Source organism: Sorghum bicolor, chromosome 10 (genome assembly GCF_000003195.3).
Source record: "Sorghum bicolor cultivar BTx623 chromosome 10, Sorghum_bicolor_NCBIv3, whole genome shotgun sequence".
Taxonomy (NCBI): Eukaryota; Viridiplantae; Streptophyta; class Magnoliopsida; order Poales; family Poaceae; genus Sorghum; species Sorghum bicolor.
The window spans coordinates 24,810,668-24,836,314 of record NC_012879.2 but is presented as its reverse complement, the minus strand read 5'-3'; the positions used below and the strand labels follow the sequence as shown (position 1 = coordinate 24,836,314).

Below are 25,647 nucleotides of genomic sequence, written 5' to 3'. Positions count from 1 at the left end.
CATAGGCATATGAGACAGAGACAAATAAGATAAACATGTGAGAGAATGGGGTAAAGCCCGATGGTCATGGCAAGGTGGACTTGCGGCCATGAGCTTCACCTAACGAGTTGGCCTCCGACAATTCCACGAAGGTTGTCCCCTAATCTGTATCCCACTAGACTAGATCACAGAGGACTCGAAGGTGCGGGTAAGAACCGCGTTGTTACGAATATCGAGTCTGCAATGATCAAACCCTAGGGACGGGGATAGGAGCTATCAAGCGTAGCACGACGAAGTCAACTAAACACGGGGAAACGAGTTACGCTCAGCATCATGATCACGGTAGGATGATCCCACGATCGAGATGGTCAAGCGTGCTACCACTTCCCCGACCGGCTTGAAGGCTCGGTCCTCAAGCAAATAACAAAAGAAGAACACGACAACACGAGAGAAGTGGTCATGTTCGGCGTCGCGATCATGGCGAGACAAGCTCACGATCATAGCGTTCAAACACATTGCTCTCTCAACCGGCTCGACGGCACGGTCCACAACTACAAGAGCCACACACGCACAAACCGCAAGAACCATAACTTGACAAACGACCAAACAACAACACCAACACGACGATAACTCGGAGTAGCACATTTCCATAGCGACCAAAAGAGATAGAGTAGACCGGCGCGGAGGCACGGCACAGGCATAGAATAGATAGATCATGCATCGATGAGATATGAATGATAGATAACGAAATGATATATGAACAAATATGAATTAATATGGAGTTCCAATGTCGGCTAGGGTTTGGGGGGTTTCGACCTTGCCGAACGCGAGGAAAGTGGCGGTGGCCTGCTGCTGCCCGGAGCACGACACAGTGGCGGAGCGAGGCCAGCGGACTGCGTAGCCTGTCTGCGATGACACGGACGGTGAGGACGGAGCGCTGCGTCGTGGTTCCTGGTGTGATGGGGCGAGGTCGGGGACGTCGCGATGGTGACCGTAGCGCTGCGTCGGGGTGAGGTCGTGGCCGCGGTCGAAGACGGCTGGGCGTCGAGGGCTCCGGCGGCGTCGAGGCTGAGGTCCGTGGCTCCGGCGAGGTGACGCAGGGGACAGGGCTCGGCGCGGCGGTGCTTGGCATCCGTGGGGCACCGAGCTCCTGCCCGTCGTCGAGGTCGAAGCTCGACGCGGCGAGGGCAGCGTCGCGGCTGGGGTACTCGGGCGCCGTGGACGCCGAACGGGATCGCGGAGCTTGGGCTTCGCAGCGACGTCGTGGCGAGGACGGGGACGTCGCGGGCTCCTGGGTGAGGTGCTCGGGGCGGCTCGGCGTCGCGGTGGCGGGGGCGCGTTGAGGCGAGGGCGCGGCTGTCACGGCGTGGCCGCGGCTCGGCGAGGTCCTTGGGCGACGTCACGAGGGCAGAGCGGAGGCGAAGCGGTCGGCGAGATGGCGTCCGCGGCTTCGAGGGCGAGGTCGGCGAGCGGCTCTGCTGGGGATGCCGATGGCAGCGGTTGGGAAGGAGCAGGGGCGCGCGCGGGGCTCGTCCTTTATAGGGGCACGGGCTAGGGTTTGGGATCCTGCGGCCATCCTCGGCGTCCGTGCCGCGAGTGGGACACGCAGCGCGGATCGCGGCATCAGGCAGCGGCGGCGGCGGCTGCTCTCCAGGGCTGGGGCGCGCGCGGGTGCTTGTCCACCCCAGGGTGGCGGCGGCGTCTAGGAGCGGGGACGCGCCTAGGGCAGGGGAGGGGTGCGGCTCGGCTGGGCCGAGATGGCCAGCTGGGTCGCGCGCGCGAGTTGAGGCGGGGCAGGTAGTTGGGCCGCGCGGAGAGATCTGGGCCACGCGCGCGGGTTGGGCCAGCAGGAAGAGAAAGAATGGAGAGAAGAAGGGGATTCGGCCCACGAGATTAAAATAGGGTTTCCCATTTTTGATTAACCACAACGGAATGAAAACAAAAGAATTGGAGAAAGATTCAAGAAGAGATCGGATAAAATCCAATGGAATTTTGAGACGAGATCAAAGAGGAAGGGAGGTTTGAGAAGGGAACTTCGACGAGAGTTCGGAAAGATTTCAAAGAAGTTGAGAAGCGATCTACTTTGCCTGGGAGATAGGCTCAGCGAAGATTCGAGAAAACTCCGCTACGGACTTGTGCACTCCAAAAGAAACTCAAAAACCTAAACATGACCCAACTCAAGACGACTCACGAATAAGAGCACTCGTCTACAAACAAATCTACATGTATGTTACGATTTGTTAGCAGGTTAGGATCGAATTAAACCTAAAAACTATATGCTTCACACGATTACAGGAAAAATTTTAAAAAGCTCGTATTTTTTTGTTTTCGTAAAAATCTAGGATGTTACAGGAATTCTCAACTCCCTTCCTATCTTGGATTTCTATGTCAAAGTCTTGGAGTAGAAGAATCCATCGAATTAGACGAGGCTTAGCATCTTTCTTAGTGAGGAGGTACTTGAGAGCAGCATGGTCTGAATAGATGATTATCTTTGCCCCCACTAAGTAAGATCTAAACTTGTCTATAGCAAAGACAACAGCCAAAAGCTCTTTTTTAGTTGTAGTGTAATTGAGCTGTGGTCCAGACAAGGTTTTGCTAGCGTAGGATATGGCATAATTCTCCAAACAATGATTGAAGGTTTTGCCATAGACGCTAAAATCATCCATGAAAACCTCCACGATCTTCTCAATCATGTTCGAAAAATAGACATCATGCACCGTTGGAAAGAAGCTGGAGCATTGCACAATCCGAACGACATTCGTCGGTATGCATAAGTTCCATACGGGCATGTAAAGGTAGTATTTTCTTGGTCATCTGGGTGGATTGGGATTTGGTGATATCCAGAATAACCATCAAGGAAACAAAAGAAAGAGTGGTTTACAAGCCGTTCCAACATTTCATCAATGAAGGGTAACAGAAAGTGATCTTTCTTTGTAGCCTTGTTAAGTTTTCGATAGTCAATACACATACGCCACCCAGCGACAATTCGTTGAGGGATGAGTTCATTCTTCTCATTCCTAACGACCGTCATTCCTCCTTTCTTTGGCACTACTTGTACAGGACTAACCCACTCACTATGTGGCACAGGATAAATAATCCCAGCACGATAGAGTTTGAGGACCTCTTTCTTAACAACCTCTCGCATAGCATTGTTAAGTCTCCGTTGTGGTTCCCTTGAAGTTGTAGAATTGGGATCAATAGGGATACGATGAGTACAGAGAATGGGACTAATGCCCGTGAGATCTTCGAGAGAGTAGCCAAATGCTGACCTATGCCTTTCAAGAACAGTGACAAGTTGTTGTGTTTCATAATCGAAAAGCTTGTCACTGATAATTACTGGAGTTTTTGGGTTATTGTGCAAGAAGACATATCTAAGGCCAGAAGGAAGAGGTTTTAATTCTATCAAAGGAGGTGAAGGTTGTTCATTTTTGTCTAGCTCAATGGGTTCTACCAACTCTTCTTCTTCTTGAACAAAGTGTTCATGATTAAAGAATGGTTGGGCCATCTCCTCTTGAGTCAGCATTAAGATCTCCTCGATAGGATCTGGTTCAAGTTTGGGTTCCACTATCGTGTTAATTGATCTAGCAAGAGGAACAACAATAGTGGAATTCCCAACCATGAAGTCTAAATGACCTCGTTGTGGTTGTTCATGTAGAAGTTTTATGATTGGTCTACCAATCAAGAGAGGAATCTCTGGTATGTCAAAAATGTGAAAATCTAGACATATTCCAGAGTCCTTGATTCTAACAGGAACTACCCTTAATACCCCATGGCTTTCTAGAATTAATCCAGATAGACTTTGTAAAAGTTTTTGAGATGGGGTTATGGACTCGTTGGGATAAAGAGTGTCAGCTAACTCCTTAGAAATAACATTTATCCCAACATATGGATTGTAGTGGACCTTCCTAGGGGACCCTCTAATTTGGCACAGAAGAATGGTTGAAGGAGTGATGATTCGAGCTACCTCAGGAGACAGCTCAGCTTCTGTTAGCCATTCATAACTCAGAATAGCCGAAAGGCTTTTGATGTGTTCTATGTCAACAAATTCTACTCTTAGAACAGATTGAGTGGTCCTTGCTAGAGGTCGTGTTTGGATAGGAAAATTCGAGGTGTTTCCATAATCTTCAAAAAGATCTTCCTCGAATTCAAAGGGATGCTCTAAAGGTGGTGGTTCATCATCCTTTAGTTGGTTTTGCATTCCCTTATCAGGAGGTTTCTCTACAACCAAATTAATAGATAGGTCAGGTGGAATTTCTAACTCGGTTGCAAGTTCCTCATCTTTTGGTTTAGGATTAGGCTCGACTTCTTTTTCTTCTTCAGGAAACTCATCATAAATGCCTGTGTAAGGGGTATTTTCAAGGATTCTTTCTAGGATGGCTCTCCCCTCATCTGTGAGTTTGTGTGTGAATGATCCTCCTGAAGCAATGTCGAGGTGAAGAGCAGCTTCCTTGTTTAGACCACGATAAAAGTGGTAGTACAGTACACGGTCAGGCAGGGAAAGGTTTGGACCGGAATTGATAAGGCTTGTGAACCTAGCCCAAGCTGCTCCTAAAGTCTCCTTCTCTCTTTGTTTGAATGTAAGAATTTCAATTCTAAGGTCAGCAATTCGAAAAAGTGGGAAGAAAGCGAGACAAAAGTTGTCTCGAAGTTCATCCCAACTTCCATTAACGCCTCCTACAGAATGAGCATACCACTTTTTTGCTCTTCCCAAAAGGGAGAACGGAAATAATTTCCATTTAAGGGTTTCTTGTGTCATGCTGGAAATAGATCGGCAAGATCACAACTGCTCGAATTCTCTAAGGTGGGTGTATGGATCTTCATCTACTTGCCCAGAGAAGGGTTGCTCCTGAATCATGGCTATTAGATCAGGGCCGAGGTCATAGCCATCTGTAAGAATTGGATGTGATGATGGAGGTGGCTCTAATAACTCGCCCTTTGGAGCAAAGAATTTATAGATAGGAGTGAAATCCATGTGGTGTGGCGAAAATGGTAAGGTGAGTGTGGTAAAAAAGGAAAAGAAAAAGGATACACGGACGACTTGGTTCGAAACTAGCACAGCTACCGTTCCCCGGCAACGGCGCCAGAAAGCTTGTTGGGTATTTTAAACCCAAACAGAAAAATCCGCAAGCGCACGGATACCAATGTAGCCTTCACCCGGGAGTATTCCAGAGTATCGATTTTCCACAGGGAACGTGAGTGTACTAATTAAGATTCAAGATCTCCCAAGGATAACTATATAATTATTTTTGGTGGGAAGAGAGGAAGTTTCCTGAGAGTTCTCTAGTTGATCTACGAATCAAGAATTACTTCAAGATTATCTATATCGGGACATCAGAGCACTAACCACAGAAAGAGATGAGAAGGGGGCTAGGAAGCTCTGACTACGGTCCTACAAACACCGATCCGAACGAGGTGGAATACGTCGACCGTTAGGGCTGTCACTACCCTAAGGTTACCACAACAATCCGCAGGATTGGGTGCAATTCCAGGTAATTGCAAGACTAAACACCACATCTAATCTATTAATTATTACTCTAATGTTGCAAAGATTAGAGGACTTGATGCAAGCGGGAATCCAATAGATAACTTGAATGTAAATAAAAGTAATTAAAGAACTCAGGATTATGAATTGAAGAACGATGAAGAACGAACCAGTTGTTGCAAAAGTATAATGTTGAGGAAGATCCGACAGATCCGGCTCCTCCTCCGCTCTCCTCTTCTCTCTCCCTATTTTCTAGATTACAACTAGAACTAACTAGAACTAGAACTAGAGGAATTAGAACTAGAACTAGATGAACTAGAACTAGATCTAGATAAACTAGAGGTAGAACTAGAAGAACTAGAGGGATCCTCTCTACTTGGATGAAGAACTGAAACCCTAGCTTTGATTCTGTAGAAGAGGTATGATCTCCAGGTGCCAGGGGGCCTTGCTTATATAGTCTTTTCAGATGAATCTGGGCCGTCGGATCAAACCGACATTGATCGTGTGGTTTTCCTTGAAGTATTAGGTCGGTGGAGCATGATCCCCGAGCTTCGCCCTGATTGGTCCAGGGGGGAAGGCGGGCGCCCAGTAAGGGAGGGCGGGCGCCCAGTGCCCGGCTCCGTCACGTCTCCCGTTCGCTCTCGTGGCTTCTGGACTCTTCTAGATGGTAGAAAATTGCGCGGCACGTTAATAACTCTATGTAAACCCGACGTGTGGGCCTTTCTTTCATATTTCTTGATAACCCCCTACAGAAATAGACAAACACCAAAACTCGTGGAATTCTGTCAGATAAAACCCTAAGTCTAGGTGTTGGTTGCATATAAGTCCTTTTCCATGATTAGTCGATGGTTAAATGTGAGCATTAAGGACCGTCAACACTAGGGCACATTCTGTCTGAAGAAGGGATTGCTGTGGATCCGTCAAAAGTATAGGAAGTCATGGACTAGAAGGCACCAACTTCTATCTCGGAAGTTCAAAGTTTTCTTGGTCTAGCCGGGTATTATCGTCGTTTCATACCCGACTTCTCCAAGATTGCTAAGCCAATGACCAGTTTGTTACAAAAGGATCATAAGTTTGTCTGGACGGAAGTGTGTGAACAAGCCTTCCGCACCTTGCGAAAGTTGCTAACCACCGCTCCCGTTCTAGCGCAACCCAATATCTAGAAGCCTTTCGATGTGTTTTGCGACGCATCAAAAAGTGGCTTGGGATGTGTGCTGATGCAAGACGGCAGAGTAATAGCTTATGCTTCAAGACAGTTGAGAAAACACGAAGTCAACTACCCAACTCATGACCTTGAGTTAGCAGCGGTAGTGCACGCTTTAAAGATCTGGAGGCACTATTTGCTGGGAAATAAGTGTCATATCTACACCGATCATAAAAGTCTGAAATACATCTTCACTCAGTCCAAGCTGAATATGAGGCAACGAAGATGGTTGGAAGTGATCAAGGGTTATGATCTAGAGGTCCACTATCATCCAGGCAAGGCTAATGTGGTAGCAGATGCATTGAGTCGCAAACCGCACTATCAAGTGGTTCAACCGTTGTTTGAAGATGGTTTCAATCTCATGCATCTTGAAGTCTTATGTCACATACAGCTCAGTTGTTCACTTGAGAGTCAAGTCATCGAAGGTCAGAAAACAGACAAGGGTATTTTCCACATCAAAGAGAAGATCAAAGATGACCCAAAAACTCAGTTCTGAGTTGATGAGAAAGGGGTATTGTGGTTTCAACACTAGCTAGTAGTTCCGAAGAATCGAGAATTAAAGAATGGCATCATGGATGAAGCACATCTCTCCAAGCTTTCTATTCATCCTGGTAGTAGTAAGATGTATCAAGACCTAAGATCTCACTTTTGGTGGACTAAGACGAAGAAAGAGATAGCAGCGTATGTGGCCCGTTGTGACACGTGTTGCAGAGTCAAGGCTATACATATGAAACCTGCAGGTCTGTTACAACCGTTATCAGTTCTAGAGTGGAAATGGGAAGAGGTCAGCATGGATTTTATCACAGGGTTGCCGACAACACGAAAGGGAAATGACTCGATTTGGGTAATCATAGATCGATTGACCAAGTCGGCTCATTTTATTCCAGTTAAGAACACATACAGACCTCCTGAGTATGCTGATATGTATATGGCTGAGATCGTCAAGTTACATGGCATTCCCAAGACCATCATATCAGATAGAGGACCACAGTTCACCGCTCACTTCTAGGAGCGAATGCATAAGAGTTTGGGGACCAGTCTGATAAGAAGCACGGCGTATCACCCCCAAACCTCGGGTCAAACGGAAAGACACAATCAAGTACTAGAAGATATGCTGAGGGCTTGTGTGTTATCATCCAAGGGATCATGGGAATTGTGGTTGCCATTGGCTGAGTTCTCATACAATAATAGCTATCAAGAGAGTATCAAGATGGCCCCATCCGAAGCTTTGTGTGGTCGAAGGTGCAGGACTCCATTAAACTGGGTTGAACCTGGTGAAAGGAGATACTATGGTATCGACTTCATGAACGAGGCTGAGAAAAAGGTGCAAATCATACAGCAGCATATGCAGGCGGCACAATCGCGACAAAAGAGTTATGCTGATAAGAGAAGAAGGCCACTTGAATTCAATATAGGTGACTATGTCTACCTCAAGGTTACGCCAATGAAGAAAGTTCAACGTTTCCGAGTTCGAAGCAAGCTTGCACCCAGATATGTGGGACCATATCAGATACTAGAAAGAAAAGGCCCTATGGCCTACAGGATTCAGTTACCTGAAGAGTTGAGTTCAGTCTTCCCAGTCTTCCATGTGTCGCAACTACAGAAATGTTTGAAGGTACCCGAGCAGAGGGTTGAACCCTGAGGAATCAAAATAAAAGCAGACTTGGAGTATAAGGAACAGCCGGTGGGTATCGTAGATACCAAAGAGCGAGTAACCCGGAACAGAGTTGTCAAAACATATAAGGTGGTGTGGAGTCATCATGATGATAGGGATGCTACCTGGGAAACCGAGGATTACCTAAAAACAGTTTACCCAAAATTTCATAAGAAATGGTTATTAACCCAAATCTCGGGACGAGATTTCCTTAAGGGGGGAAGGGCTGTAACACCCTAGGTGTTAAGCATGCACTTCGTCTCATAAAACATTCATAAGCATCCTCATCAAGCATGACATAAGCATCACATCCCATGAGCATAAACATAATTCAAAGTGTGATTTTATGTTCTTTATTTTATGAGAATTAAATATGTTACAAATATCATGCTTGCTTCTAAATTCTTGAATTGCCCAAATTAAGTTGAAATGAGTGTTAGAATATTTAAGAGTAATTTTGTGATATTTTTGGAGCTACAGAAATTGAGAAATTGATTTTATACTAAATTTCCCAAAATAGATTTATTTAAAACCCTATAACTAGTTTTGAGTTGTATTTCAAAATCTAATTGGAATTTGTGAATTTGACTTAAAGCAAAGTTGTAGGGTTTTTGTTTTAGAACAATCTTTATTTTGGGGGAAAAAGGTGAAAATGATTTTAAAGTGGTCCAAATGAATTTAGAAAAAGTTTAAAAAAGGAAATTAAAAAAAATAGAAAAGGGAAAGGGGGGGCGCTAGCAGGCCGCGGCCTCACTTCTGGCCCGCTGGCCGAAGCCGGCCCAGCACGCCCGCGCTCACCCCTTCCCCGCGCTCGCGCCCGCGCCGTGTTCGCGCGCGGACGGCCGCGCCGCGCCGCCGTGGCGAGCCGGCAGAGCTCGGCTGCCGCATGGCGAGCATGCGGTCGCCTGGACGCGCCCTTGTCGGCCACCATGAGCGCCAGGCCGCGCCCGCCTCCACCCTCGCTGCCATTTGCGCCCGCCAGCCCTCCCTCTCTCGCTCTCTCGCCCTCGCTCCGCGCGCGCAGAGCGCCGCCGTCGCCATTGGAGCCCGAGCTCCGCCTCGACCGTTCTCCCCCAGCGCGTGCACCATTCTCCGATTCGTCCTCCCCCGAGCTTCACCCTCGCTCCGCCGTCGCGGAACACGCTTCCGAGCGTTTGGTGAGGCAAGGTGAGCCCCGCTCGCCCTCGTTTCTTCTCCGGCGAGGAACACCGCCGCCGCGCGCGTAGTCTGCATGCCTCCCTGCCTCCAAGTGCAGCTTAGTTAGCGCGTCGTGATCGCCTCGGCACCGCGACGCTCGCGAGCCACGCCAGTCGCGCTCTACCGGGCCAGCGCCTCGGGACGGCGGTGAGCAGCGCCGCCGCTCCGCCATGGTCGGTGGCGGGCTTGCTCCGGTCCGTTTCAGGCCGCGCAAAAGGGTGCGCTGAGTTCGCCTTGAACCATAGAACGCGTATAGCAGTTTGATTCGCCGAAAGAGGTCGCCGACGGTGAGCTCCGGCTCGCCGGAGTTCTCCCCTCTCTGCGCTCTGGCCAGCGGGCCCGGCTGGCAGGCGGGTCCGCTCGTCAGCAACCGAAGGTGCACTGCATCGAGTGCACCTAGTTGGTCCTGGGGTGGATTTGAATTGTTTTTCAGAAAAATGATTTCCAGAAAATGGTTTAAATGTTCTAAAATCCATATCTTGAGATCTATAGCTCCAAAATTAGTGAAATAAATTTTGATGTGTTCTAGAATCTCAGGTCTGCAGTTTGGTTGGGTTGCATGTCATGTTTGAGCAACTTTCCTGCGCAATTATATTTAATCCATGTCTTTGCTGGAAATTGTAAAATGCATAGTAATTAAAATATAGCTCAGAAAAATATTAAACTTGTTTTATGGGCTCCCCATAGATGTTTAGGCTCTAGGAAAAATATGTTACACATTAATTGCTGTATGTATGAATTTATGGTGATTTAAATGCTTGCATGGCAGTGGTTTATGATTTTTAGTAAATAATTGGATCATGCAATTAATCTGGAAATTTTTGTGAGTGTTTCTTATGATAATAAGTAACTTATAAAAATATGAAATCTGTTGTTTGACACTTATACCACAGTAGAGTATTTATACTTGCTTTTATGAATTAATCTTGTGATTTTTGTAGCTCAAAATAAGTGTCCAAATATTATGGGAAATTTATGGTAGACTTTATGTTTGACTGGTAGTCTACTGTAATTTTTGTGGAATTTATTGATAAAAAGAAATGCATGCTAGTTTGGTAGGCCTAAATATGGATAAAGAAATTATGAATTGTATATATAGATTAAGTAAATAAAACGGGTTTGGTGAATCTTTGAAGCATCTTGTGAGTTGCTGGTTACACTTGAGGACAATTTGTAGAAGAGAAGAGAATAGATGCTTAGTGTGATTGCATGTTCTCGGATGATGTTGACTACCTTATAAAAAGAATGACCAATTAAATCATCTATGCATCATGTCATGGTCATTTGGTACCCTCTCATATAAGCATTGGACCCGGGCAACTCGCACTCCACTCATGAGCACACATGCATCATACAGGCTCGCAGGAGAACGAGGTGGGACTCGAGGAGCAGGAGGAAGCACAGGAGCAGAACCTCTGGGAGTGTCAGAGCCAGGAGAAGAGCTGCAAGAGTGCCCGGATCACAAGCCGAGCACGTTTGAGAAAGGCAAGCCTCGGAGCATTCTAAGTCTCCCTATTCTCGCTAACTTAAATAATATATTATGCTTATTCTACTATGTTGCATTTAAGTGATAGGAATTGCTTGATACCGTTGATGCATATGTACTCCTTGATATCACCACTTGTTTATCTACCTTGTCCTATGTAGATAGGCACGAAGTCTATGCTTAGCTTGCCTAGTCCGGTAGAAGTCGGGTGATTTCCAGTCACCTACGAGATATAGGTGGATACCTGCTTGATTAAGCGGTGATTGCTTTGGTAGAGAATAACCAAGTGTGGAATGGAATTTGAGACCGGGCAGGGTCTTATGGTGGGTTGACTGTAGTGCCCCTGCCTGTGTCGATTAAGGACCGATCGTTGACGGCCCTCTTGTCATGTTGAACGCATGCCCCACACTTAGTTGGAAGGATAAGTCATTCCGACCGCGAAGCCTGAACACTATACGGGCCGGGAGTTGAGCCGCCATGCGCTGTATTGGTGATGGTTGAGGAGAACGATGAGGGCGCGGCGTGTAACCTTGGTATACCTTGGATACCTCAGTCGCCGGAACGGTCCTCGGGTACTGGCGGTGCCTGCCGAACCCGCGAATTGGTCCTGGATAGTGTAACACGGTGATCTGTAGCTCACTTGATCAGTGAGTGTGGTTTGTGTGGGGAATAACTCGCCAGCTGGTTAGAAATCGATTTGAATCGCCATCGCTCCTGGACAGTGAGCACTTGACATGAGCTTCGTCCTCGTAGTAAGGACTATGGAACACTTGGGTTATATGATAAATAATTGCATGAATGCTATGATGAGGTACCATCATATTATTACATTGTTTGCCATAGTGCAGGTGCAAACCTAGATTAGGTAATGATACTTTCAACTTGAGCTAATTAAAAGAAGAAGGATTCCTTTAGGATATGTTAATAGAATAGTGCTTTTATGCAAAAAGTCATCAGCTACCCCCACTATATAGCCTTCATGATCCTTGAAGAGTCTTTATTTTTGGTTTATGATGGGTAAGTCTAGCTGAGTATATTCTCGTACTCAGGGTTCTACTCCCATGTTGTTTTGCAGATGGTCAAATGTACTATGGTTATTGCATCCTCTGCTTGTACCCCGCAATGGGCGATGACTAGACCAAGGGCGATGGTCACTCTACCTCCTCTTTTGCTTTTGTGGGAATGACTGAACTATGGCACTGTATCGGACTAAGTATGTGTGTGTTATTTTTGAACTATGAAGCTTCCGCTACTTGAGAACTTGGTTTGTAATAATTTTAAGAACTCTGATGTATTTTATGAATGTTGTAAACTGGATGTAATTGTGAATGGTGACCGCTAAACTTATTACGATCTTGGCTGTATGTACGATATGTGGTTTGAAATCCTTCGAAATTTCACGGACTACCAGGATTATATGGGTTTAAGCTCGATGGTTCGACTGTGTAAATGGTCACTATTAAGCTTAATCTCTTATAATTTGGGCGGTTCTGTTACAAGGATGTCTTTCCACCAGAAAGAGCCCATCTCTCTAGAAGCATGGGTGACTTTGGAACTGTAGTACTTGTCCGATATAATTCTTACCCAGGGAATGTTTGCCTTGTTATAGAACTTATGTAACTGTTTCATTAACAAAGCATCATTTTGCAGATGTAGGTTTATGATCCCGAATCCTCCTTTTCCTTTTGGAAGCTGAACAGTTGGCTAGGCAACAAGATTTCCACCCTTTTTCTTTGCAGAGTTCCCTCTCTATAGGCATTGCTTTCTTGCTCTATCTATATTTTCAATCACCCCTTTTGGTAGCTTGAGTGTGCACATGGCATAAGTTGTGATAGGTGTGATTGCTGAGTTAATCATCTCCAGTCTGACACTATAAGAAAGCCATGTGGAGCAAGCTGACAGTCGTCTCTCAACCCTGTCCAACATTGGTGTGAAGTCATCTATCTTGGGCTTAGTGGTGCCCATAGGCAGCCCCAGGTATGTGAAAGGCATGGAACCTATGTCACACCTGTTGACGGTTCTTAAGTATCAATTTTAATTATGAAATAAACAAGGGAAAGGACCAATATACAAACAACACCTAGAATTAGGGTTTGATCTGACAGAATTCCACGAGTTTTGTTGTTTATCTGTTTCTGCATGGGGTTATCAGGAAATAAGGAAGAAATGCCCACATTTCGGTGTTGACGGTCCTTAATGCTCATATTTAACCATCAATTAATCATGGAAAAGGATCCAAATGCAACCAACACCTAGACTTAGGGTTTTATCTGACAGAATTCCACGAGTTTTGGTGTTTGTGTATTTCTGCAGGGGGTTATCAGGAAATACGGAAGAAAGGCCCACACGTCGGGTTTACATAGAGATATTAACGTGCCGCGCAATTTTCTACCATCTAGAAGACTCCAGAAGCCACGAGAACGAACGGGAGGCTGATCGGGCCCGGGGGCAGGGCGCCCGCCTGTTGACGGTCCTTAAGTATCAAATTTAATTATCAAATAAATAAAGAAAAGGATCCAAATGAAATCAAGATCTAGACTTAGGGTTTTATCTGACAGAATTCCATGAGTTTTGGTGTTTGTCTATTTCTGCAGGGGGTTATCAGGAAATATGGAAGAAAGGCCCACATGTCAGGATTACGTAAAGATATTAACGTGCTGCGCAATTATCTTACATCTAGAAGACTCCAGAAGCCACGAGACCGAAGCGGAGGCGAAACGGGGCCAGACCCTGGGCGGCCGCCCAGTTGGTCAGGGCGCCCGCCCACCTCCTGAGTCCAATCAGGACTCTGCTTTGCGGGAGATCTCCACCGACCTAAAGGATGAATCTAAACCATACAATCTATGTCGGTTTGATCTAAGGGCCCATATTCACTTGAAGGGACTATAAAACCAGACCCCCTGGCCCCTGGAGGAGAGAGCCTCTCAACCCTAATTCATGGTTCCATCAAGGGAGAAGAAGCCTCTGATCAAGATTAGAGCCACCACATCAATTAGATATCTAGATTAGCATAGCTACATAGGATTAGAACTAGAAGGAGTCAATCTTCGATTGGTTTCCGGATCTGTCAAGAGGATTCTTGGTAATTCTCTAATTGTGCTTCTAATTGCTTTCTAATTATCTTTGTTCTTCAATATTATGAATATGACTTTGTTCTACTTCAATATATTGCTTCTGACTTTGCTCTACTTGCTTATATTCAAGATTATATTGTTCTTAGTTTATCATAGTTATGTACTTGGCTTAGTTAGATTGGATCTATATACATGCTTAGGATTGTATAGCGTTTATCCATTGGATCCATGGGTAAATGATAGATATTGTGTAGGCGTGGTGCTTATACCGTATTTATCTGCGATTGTACCCAATATGCCAGATCGTGGGGTGGTTCGTGATAGTGACAGCTTCATTGATTCTTATATAGTCCCCCTCTCGTGTATTGGGCTGGCAGAGCAACATTATTACAGGGGAGTGATTGCTATGTTTCTCATATTCCTTGCTAATATCACTATGCATGGGCGTAGTCTTGTCTCGCAATGATTGCTAAGTATGCTTGCACTAACTATGATATGCTAGACTATATAGTTGAGAATAACTTAGGGAATATTCTTGTAGTTCGTTCTAATACCATGCTAATGACTTTCTAGAGTATCTAATTGAGGTGCTTATCATATTTATTATGTGGCTAGATCAGATTAGTTATCCTTGTCACTATTATTATTTCATATATCTTTTATGTGACACTTATCCCTGTATGAAGAGTTAGATATAATGTTCTCAATTATACATGCAATGATAGATGCTCAATCTCATATTCTATTCTGTAATCATTAGTGATGATTGCTAATCCCTTCCCAGTGGTAAAAATATAAATAACGATACCTAGAATACTTCCCGGTTAAAATGCTGCATCGGTATTAATCTGTGCGCTTGCAGATCCAATTTATTATTTATTTAGAAGAGCAATTGCATATTTCAATACCGCGTCTCTTATATCATGCTGGGGATGACAACTTGGCTTAAGTGGTGTGAGGGATAGGTTTGGTATTTTTGGCACCGTTGCTAGATTTAGAGAACTTAGTCTACTTTTGGTAATGATGTTAAGAATACCCAACAAGCATTTTTGGTGCCGTTGCCGGGCAAGGTTGATTACTAATCAGGAATAGAATAAAAGATTTTGAGTTATCATTTGCATCACTAATATGATTGAGCTTATCTATTCTCTCATACAGTTTTACCCCGATATTTTTCTATTTTATCTTATGCAGGGGAATGTATGAATAGAAGACATCTTCTAGGAAATTTTGTTGACAATCCTGAAACATTATTCAAGAAGACGAGAGCCAAGCTAAAGAAATCATCAACACTTCAGCAAGAAGCTTCATCCAATCAAGAAGATCACCGGAACTTGTCTTCAGAGTTCAAAGCCATGGCGAACAAATCAATCCGCGAGTTCTCAGCTCCCACTACAGACAACATCCGCACTGGACCTGCTGCAGAGATCAATGGCAACTTTGAGCTCAAGCCTGGACTTATCAACATGGTGCAATCCAACCAGTTCTGTGGGAAGGCACACGAAGACGCTAGTGCTCATTTACAACACTTCCTGGAGATTTGCAACACATTCACCATAGCAGGAGTTTCTAAAGACGCTATACTACTTCGCCTCTTCCCATTCTCACTGTTAGAAGAGCGAAGCAGTGGTTCTACGCTACAAAGGAGAAGAATACTACATGGGCACTCTGCTCAACAAACTTCCTGGCTAAGTTCTTTCCCATGGGCAAGACCAATGCTCTCCGTGGGAAGATTACAAGTTTTCAGCAACAAAATGATGAATCTGTTCCAGAAGCATGGGAGCGCTTTCAAGACTACATCCTAGAATGTCCCCATCATGGAATGGAGAGTTGGCTATTGATGCAGACATTCTATCATGGGCTCAGCAACAGTGCCCGAGAGACCATGGATGCTGCAGCTGGAGGAGCATTCTTATCACTTACTATACCACAAGCCACAGCTCTTGCGGAGAAGATGGCGTCCAACCAAAGCTGGAATGAAGAGAGGACCCACACACGCAAGAGAGGTGGAGGTATGCATCAGCTGAAAGAGGTAGACATGCTGTCTGCAAAGCTAGACCTGCTCATGAAGAAGCTCGACGATAGAGCTGGAGACAAGAAAGAAGTTATGCACATCTACGACTCTCACATGACTTGTGAGGAGTGTGGAGACACTGGACACTCAGGCAACCACTGCCCTGAGATACTTGAGGATGTGAACTACATCAACAACAACTACTACTACTACTACAACCGTCCTCAACAAAATCAAGGTTGGAATCAACAGAGGCCTAACTACTCAGGTAATTATCAAGGTAACAATTCTTACAACAATAATAATAACTTTCCACCTTTGAGAGAGTTAGTGTCTAATCAAGGAAAGCTAATGGATAACCTATCTAAGAAATTGGCATCAAATGATAGAATGCTAGAAAATATAAATAATAGAATGGATAATTTTTCTACTGCCATCAAGAATCAAATTAGCTTTAATAAAATGATTGAATCTCAGTTAAATCAAATAGCTGTTGCTGTTCCTACTACTAACCCCGGTATACCATCACAACCGGAAGGATTAGAATCTGCAAATCTTGTAGACATGTTTGATGCAGGTAATTGGAGTAACCCCGTCACTGAATTTTCTACTGACCGTCTGCCGGTCAAGAGAGGCGATCCAGGACGCCCCGTCATCCCGATCTCCATCGGCATGGTGGACTTCCCAGAAGCACTCTGCGACTTTGGCTCCAGTGTCAACATTATACCCAGGGTACTCTATGAAAAATTCTTTATATATCCTTTATTAGAAACAACCATGTGTTTGCAGTTTGCAGATCAGACGATAACTTTTCCAAAAGGAATAGTGAGGAACCTTTGTGTCCGAGTTGGTACTTTATATGCCCCAGCAGACTTCGTAGTGGTTGAGACCGGAAATGATGAGAGAGCACCTATCATCCTAGGAAGGCCATTTTTGAACACCACGGGAGCTATCATCTACGCTAGTGCTGCCAAGATCAGTTTCTACGTCAAAGGGAAGAAGGAGACATTTTTCTTCAAGAACAAGACTACACAAATTCCAGATCAATCCAGACGTGAATCAAGGAAGTGGACCAACAGGAGAAACAGGAACAAGCAAGTGTGGACCGAGTCAGCTAAGATGGTCACTATAGTCCATGGAGGCCAAGATCACCAACTTAAGTCACCGTTTTTGACCAAGAAGGACGACCCAGGAATGCCAAGCATCTACTAATCCATAAATGGATATAACTTCTATAAGACGATTTGCGACACCGGATCGGGCGTCAACATAATGGCCGCAGTCACTTATCGGCTCTTGTTCGGGACCATGCCACTAAGACCAACATACATTCAGCTCCAGATGGCAGATCAGACATTTCGAGAAGTTCAAGGAATAGTATCTGATGTCCCAGTCAAAATAGACGATCACCTTGTCTACACAGACTTTCAAGTTGTTGACATGGGAGAAGACGAGTATGATCCACCCATCATCCTTGGAAGACCGTTCCTCAGCACCGTTAAAGAAATTATCTACATTGGAACCAGAGAAGTCCATATGCACTTCCCCTCAGAGAAGGTACGCCGTTATTTTACTGACCCTAACTATATCATTGAAGAATCTAAGCAGGTCAGAAAGAGACGCAACCGCAACCAGAGGAGGCAGATCATCAAGGACGGATGGGCAGACTATGAAGGAGAAGTTGTAAGGTCAGAAGACGTGGAGTTTAAACAGAATTATCCAGAGGAGATTGAAGCACCGAGTCAGGTATGGAAAATGAAGATAACTATACAAGAAAAGGAAGCACTGCCGGAAGTACCGACTATGCCACCCAACGAACCTCAGGACGATTAAGAAAATGGATAGTCCTGTTCGGAGGACTTAAAAACACCGAACGCCTTGCCAAGAGAATTTAAGAATCAAGAAGACTCGCAGGCGGAGGACATTCTAATCGCTGTCAGAATGCTGCTGACTTTCAAATACACCTCTGCCACCTGCTAGCTACATCAAGAGAAATTACGTCAAAATTCAGCTTAGGGGAGAGCACCCCCATTTACCTCGATAAGTATTTCTATCTATTTTTATACTTATATTATTTTAGAATATTAAAATACACATAAACTATGGGAAAACCAAATAAAGATTTTATGCTTATATATGTCTTTTGCTTAGTGTGTTTAATAAATAAATAAAGTGGATATGCTAATCTGTATCTAAACAAAAACTTAAGCATGGATATGATAAATAGTTGCTCTGTCTAATTTGAAAATTTTAAGTTCTCTCTCAAGTTTAGATATAACTGTTATAATTTAAAGCTTGCCCTAGACCTAAACTTGTGGGATGAAAACTTGATCTGAAGTCTAAGTTGTTAACGGATACGATATGGGAAGGTTGAGCTGCTATTTATCTGTTCCTAGAGATGCTAGAATTCTGGAGAATTTTATCTTTGAAAATCTTTAAAATGTTGCATGATGAGTTCCTGTATGATGAGAGCTTAAATTCCTACCACAGCCATATATACATGCTTGCTAGACTTTGAGCCACACATTTACTATTTACTGCTTATGAGCATTGAGTGTGGTCAAGCTGTGTAGACCCTTAGGAGCTTGTCATGTGGTTAAATCAAGATTTCACTTGCACGTTCACTCATATATGCTACTTCTACTCCGGAAGTACCATCCACATATATCCATCCATTTCCATCTCCAGAATCACCCAAAAATATTCTGCTCCTAATCCGGGAGAGAATAACCAAAAATATTTCTGTTTCCCCTTGTGAAATAAATGCTCAAGTTATCTTGTTACTACCACTTGCTATATTATCTCAAGAGATGAGCGCTCTAAAAAAAAGAAGAAAATAAAAAAAATATACGAGGAAATAAAAAGGAGCAAGTGCTCGGAACCTCGAAAGAAAAGAAAGAGTGAGACGAGAGGTAAAAATGGACAAGTGTCCGATTATAGAATTAGGGGTGTAAGATACCCACCTGAGAGACAAGAAAAAGAAGAGCATCTCATTCTCCTCATAATGTTTCAAAATCAAGGAAGGTATGTATCCCCTCAAAAGAGCAAAGTAGAATTAGACTTCCACCACCATTGTTTTCACCATTGTTATCACCAACATCACCATACACCATTCATTCGCCACACATGCACATCTTGATTTGGCTTATTGATTTGTTTCTTTGTTGACTATGCAATAAATGTCTTGTGAGTATGTATACTTTATCTCCCACCTATGAGCTCCAGATATTAAAGCCTTATTAGAGTAGGGTGAGAGAAAAGGCAATGTCACTATGCCTCATACCACAAATACTACATATCTTGAGAGAAGGCATATACCATCAATGCCTTGGTAAGGATCCAAAAATACTACAAAAGAGAGACCTGAGAGAATCATACAAGGAATCTCTGAGTTTTATTTGAAAGTCTGCAAAAACCCCAGAGTTATAGCTGATCAAGAATAAGAGACATGGCACTTGGCTAGACTGTTCTATCTTTTAACCACTCAAGACAGAAGTGACAGTTACAAGTCCCATCGTGAAGGTAAAGTAAGTAAGTTTTAAGTCTTGACAGTTTACTCTAACTCAGAGATGAGATCTTATTTAAAAGCATGTGTACCGTCAAAATTTTAAATATTGCAGCAAATTATGATCCATAGCTGAGTCTATCCTTGCTCAGGGACGAGCAAGAGGTAAGCTTGGGGGAATTTGTTGACGGTCCTTAAGTATCAAATTTAATTATCAAATAAATAAAGAAAAGGATCCAAATGAAATCAAGATCTAGACTTAGGGTTTTATCTGACAGAATTCCACGAGTTTTGGTGTTTGTCTATTTCTGCAGGGGGTTATCAGGAAATATGGAAGAAAGGCCCACATGTTAGGATTACGTAAAGATATTAACGTGCTGCGCAATTATCTTACATCTAGAAGACTCCAGAAGCCACGAGACCGAAGCGGAGGCGAAACGGGACCAGACCCTGGGCAGCCGCCCAGTTGGTCAGGGCACCCGCCCACCTCCTGAGTCCAATCAGGACTCTGCTTTGCGGGAGATCTCCACCGACCTAAAGGATGAATCTAAACCATACAATCTATGTCGGTTTGATCCAAGGGCCCATATTCACTTGAAGGGACTATAAAACCAGACCCCCTGGCCCCTGGAGGAGAGAGCCTCTCAACCCTAATTCATTGTTCCATCAAGGGAGAAGAAGCCTCTGATCAAGATTAGAGCCACCACATCAATTAGATATCTAGATTAGCATAGCTACATAGGATTAGAACTAGAAGGAGTCAATCTTCGATTGGTTTCCGGATCTGTCAAGAGGATTCTTGGTAATTCTCTAATTGTGCTTCTAATTGCTTTCTAATTATCTTTGTTCTTCAATATTATGAATATGACTTTGTTCTACTTCAATATATTGCTTATGACTTTGCTCTACTTGCTTATATTCAAGATTATATTGTTCTTAGTTTATCATAGTTATGTACTTGGCTTAGTTAGATTGGATCTATATACATGCTTAGGATCGTATAGCGTTTATCCATCGGATCCATGGGTAAATGATAGATATTGTGTAGGCGTGGTACTTATACCGTATTTATCTGCGATTGTACCCAATATGCCAGATCGTGGGGTGGTTCGTGATAGTGACAGCTTCATTGATTCTTATATAGTCCCCCTCTCGTGTATTGGGCTGGAGAGCAACATTATTACAGGGGAGTGATTGCTATGTTTCTCATATTCCTTGCTAATATCACTATGCATGGGCGTAGTCTTGTCTCGCAATGATTGCTAAGTATGCTTGCACTAACTATGATATGCTAGACTATATAGTTGAGAATAACTTAGGGAATATTCTTGTAGTTCGTTCTAATACCATGCTAATGACTTTCTAGAGTATCTAATTGAGGTGCTTATCATATTTATTATGTGGCTAGATCAGATTAGTTATCCTTGTCACTATTATTATTTCATATATCTTTTATGTGACACTTATCCCTGTATGAAGAGTTAGATATAATGTTCTCAATTATACATGCAATGATAGATACTCAATCGCATATTCTATTCTGTAATCATTAGTGATGATTGCTAATCCCTTCTCAGTGGTAAAAATATAAATAACGATACCTGGAATACTTCCCGGTTAAAATGCTGCATCGGTATTAATCTGTGCGCTTGCAGATCCAATTTATTATTTATTTAGAAGAGCAATTGCATATTTCAATACCGCGTCTCTTATATCATGCTGGGGATGACAACTTGGCTTAAGTGGTGTGAGGGATAGGTTTGGTATTTTTGGCACCGTTGCTAGATTTAGAGAACTTAGTCTACTTTTGGTAATGATGTTAAGAATACCCAACACCGCCCTCCCCCCTTGGGTGCCCGCCCAGCTATAGTAACCAATCAGCTTCAACTTCGCGGATCGTGCTCCACCGACCTAAGGGACCAAGGAAAATTGTGCGATTAATGTCGGTTTGATCCGATGGCCTAGATTCATCTGAAAAGACTATATAAGCAAGGCCCCCTGGCCCCTGGAGAGCATACCTCTTCTATAGAATCAAAGCTAGGGTTTCAATTCTTCATCCAAGTAGAGAGGATCCCTCTAGTTCTTCTAGTTCTACCTCTAGTTCATCTAGATCTAGTTCTAGTTCATCTAGTTCTAGTTCTAGTTCCTCTAGTTCTAGTTCTAGTTAGTTCTAGTTGTAATCTAGAAAATAGGGAGAGAGAGAAGAGGAGAGCGGAGGAGGAGCTGGATCTGTCGGATCTTCCTCAACATTGTACTTTTGCAGCAACTGGTTCGTTCTTCATCGTTCTCCAGGTTCTTCAATTCACAATTCCTGAGTTCTTTAATTACTTTTATTTACATTCAAGTTATTTATTGGATTCCTGCTTGCATCAAGTGCTCTAATCTTTGAAACATTAGAGTAGTAATTAATAGATTAGACGTGGTGTTTAGTCTTGCAATTACCTAGAATTGCACCCAATCCTGCGGATTGTTGTGGTAGCCCTAGGGTAGTGACAGCCCTATTGGTCGACGTATTCCACCTCGTTCGGATCGGTGTTTGTAGGACCGTAGTCGGAGCTTCCTAGCCCCCTTCTCATCTCTTTCTGTGGTTAGTGTTCTGATGTCCCGAAATAGATAATCTTGAAGTAATTCTTGATTCTTAGATCAACTAGAGAACTCTCAGGAAACTTCCTCTCTTCCCACCAAAAATAATCATATAGTTATCCTTGGGCGATCTTGGATCTTAATTAGAACACTCACGTTCCCTGTGGAAAATCGATACTCTGGAATACTCCTGGGTGAAGGCTACATCGGTATCCGTGCGCTTGCGGATTTTTCTGTTTGCGTTTAAAATACCCAACAAGCTTTCTAGCGCCGTTGCCGGGGAACGGTAGCTGTGCTAGTTTCGAACCAAGTCGTCCGTGTATCCTTTTTGTTTTCCCTTTTTTTTACCACACTCACCTGACCATTTTTCACCACACCACATGGATTTCACTCTAAGCATTAATGAGCATGGAATTTATTTCATAGCCACTTCATTTACTCCATGCTCTTATGCAACATCTTCACAATCCATTGGTCTCTCCAACATCACCACATTCGAGATCTCCAACCCCCACTTCCTTTCTATTTATAAAAACTTTAAAAGGGCGGTTGTCGATGCATATGTCTATAATAAATTTTGCAGATCTCGTTGAGTTGATCTTGATATAGGTCAGCGTTGGAGGGGGAACCACTTCGCCGACATAAATTGATGGTTTCCCAAGGACAAGCTTAGTGTCCTAAAATAAGCACTGATCAGATCGTAACATGAGCTTTTAATTATTTGCAACATTACCTTGTGTATTGAGCATATAAGGATAATTGTAAAAAAATTCCTTCGGGTATTCTTGTCACTAACCTTTCCAGGATTGGAGCAAGAAGATCGGATGAATGACAAGCACAAGGTATGTACAACCAATCATCATACAACATTGAATTAAATTCATCCAAACTTTAATTTTCCAAAATTCAAGCTTGGGGGAGTACTTTATATAAAAACATAATTTGCCATGTTGCTATGTTGGTTGTCCCTACCTTTGAGACATGCTCAATTTGTTAAATAGTAATCACACTACTTCATCTCCACTTGAGTAGATCTCTATAAAATCCATCACGCTACCTTTGTTTATCCTAGTAAGTGTTAGTTTGGAAGTACTGTACATACTTCTATTGGTTTTTAAATTAAGCATGGTGCTTAGGTTAAACAGACTTCCTTAATCTAATTAGACATGGAGTCTAGTTTGGTTATTGAACTAAAAACTACTTGTGTAGACATTGGTATATTTTGTCAGACTAACCCCTGGAGAAAAAAAGAAAACTTTCAATATCGACCTGGGAAGTCCGGAGATAAACTCGCATTGCAGACAAAGAGAGACACACATGAAGTTTAACAATTTACACAAGGAAGACATAGCTCACAAGAGATGATCCATGGAGGGTGCCACCAACACGATGCACAACCGTAAAGAATGGAAAGCTTCCATAAGGTAATACTGTACCATTACTCTTCAAGAAAGGTAAAATCTTAAGGTACTTGACTATCACTTCTATAAGCTTCTCCTTATTTCTGGCACTCACATGAGTAAAAGAGACAAACATGTAAGATTTACAACTCTAGATTAACCAACCCAATCGATTCAATATGTTTAGTCCTTCCACCTTTGTGATCCCACACTCCTAATCATATGAGCTAAAATGTTGCACACTCAATCTTTGGAAGATATATATATATATATATATATATATATATATATATATATATATATATATATATATATATATATATATATATAAACATAAGTATAGATAGATTATCTTTCCATTAGGTTGAGTGATCTGATCTGACGAATGTTTTAAATGCTACACTCATGATCTTATTATCCATCAACTATGTCTTGCTCACTATGCTTAAGGATAGAGAAGAGCAAATACACTTTTGGTTCTGTTGGTGTTTTCCACCAACAGGGCCCATGCACTTGATCTCTACCTTGTCTCTATGAGCAGGTACACTTCGAGCAAAATATGAAGGACTTTTACAACTCCCAGACTCCACCAAGTGAAGAACCTAGATATACGAGCACAAACACACTGGAGATACTGGACACTCATGCAAACACTGCCCTGAGATGCTTGAGGATGTAACTACTGGAGTAACCTCATTGTGGAAGTAATTACTGACCTTCTGCCAGTCAAGAGAGACAATCCAGCACGCCCCGTCATCCCGATCTCCATCGGCATGGTGGACTTCCCAGAAGCACTCTGTGACTTTGGCTCCAGCGTCAACATTATACTCAGGGGAGGCCATTCCTGAACACCTCGGGAGCTGTCATCTACGCTAGTGCTGCCAAGATCAGTTTCTACATCAAGGGAAGGATGGAGACGTTTTTCTTCAAGAACAAGACTACACAAATCTTAGAGCAATCCTGACATGAACCAAGGAAGGACCAACAGGAGGAACAGGAACAAGCAAATGTGGACCAAGTCAGCTAAGATGGTCACTGCAGTTCAAGGAGGTCAAGACCGTCGACTTAAGTCACCGTTCCTGACCAAAAAGGACGACCCAGTCACCTATCAGCTCCTATTCGGAACCATGCCCCTGAAACTGACATACATTCAGCTCCAGATGGCAGATCAGACATTCTGAAAGATTGAAGACAAGTACGATCCACCCATCATCCTTGGAAGACCGTTCCTCAGCACCGTTAAAGCAATCATCTACATTGGAACTGGAGAAGTCCATATGCATTTCCCCTCTGAGAAGGTACGCCGCTATTTTACTGACCCTAACTATATTGTTGAAGACTCTAAGCAGGTCAGGACAAGAAGAAGACGACGCAACCGTAACTAGAGGAGGAAAATCATAAAGGACGGATGGGCAGACTATGAAGGAGAAGTGGTAATGTCTGAAGACACACAACTTGAACAGAACTGTCCTAAGGAGACCGTAGCACCGAGTTAGGTGTGTAGAGAGAAGATTGTTATACACGAAGAGGAGGCGCCGCCGGAACCACCGACTACGCCATCCAGCGAATCCTAGGACGATTGAGAAAACAGAGAGTCCCGTTCGGAGGACGTAAAAACACCGAACGCCTTGCCAAGAGGTAAACTTGGTAGTTATCTTTTTCCTTTCAATTATTTTAGTTAATCAGGTTCATATCATCTTGAAAATAAAATAAAAATGTTTAAAATAGTAAGCCCCATGTGAGTATGCTCATGGCATAAAACCCATAAGTACATTCACTGTGGTGGCATAAAAAAATGAAATAAATATATTCCTATCCTATAAAAATAAAATTATAAAAATAAATTTATGATCCTACTAAAGAGAGTAACATTTATTGAGGAAGCTCAACATGATAAAGGCTAGATACTTATGCTAACACTTAACTAGTTCCACAAAGCTTTGTTGTCTATTTGAGCTCCACAGAATTCAAGGATCAAAGAAGACTAGCAGACGGAGGACATCCTAATCGCTGTCAGGGTGCTACCGACATTCAAATACACCTCCGCCACCTGCTAGTTACATCAGAAG

General features: G+C 43.4%; 1 pseudogene; it reads right to left on the bottom strand.

The window, feature by feature from the left end:
• LOC110431120 overlaps positions 280-25,647 on the bottom strand; it is a 124,286-nt pseudogene continuing 98,918 nt past the window's right edge.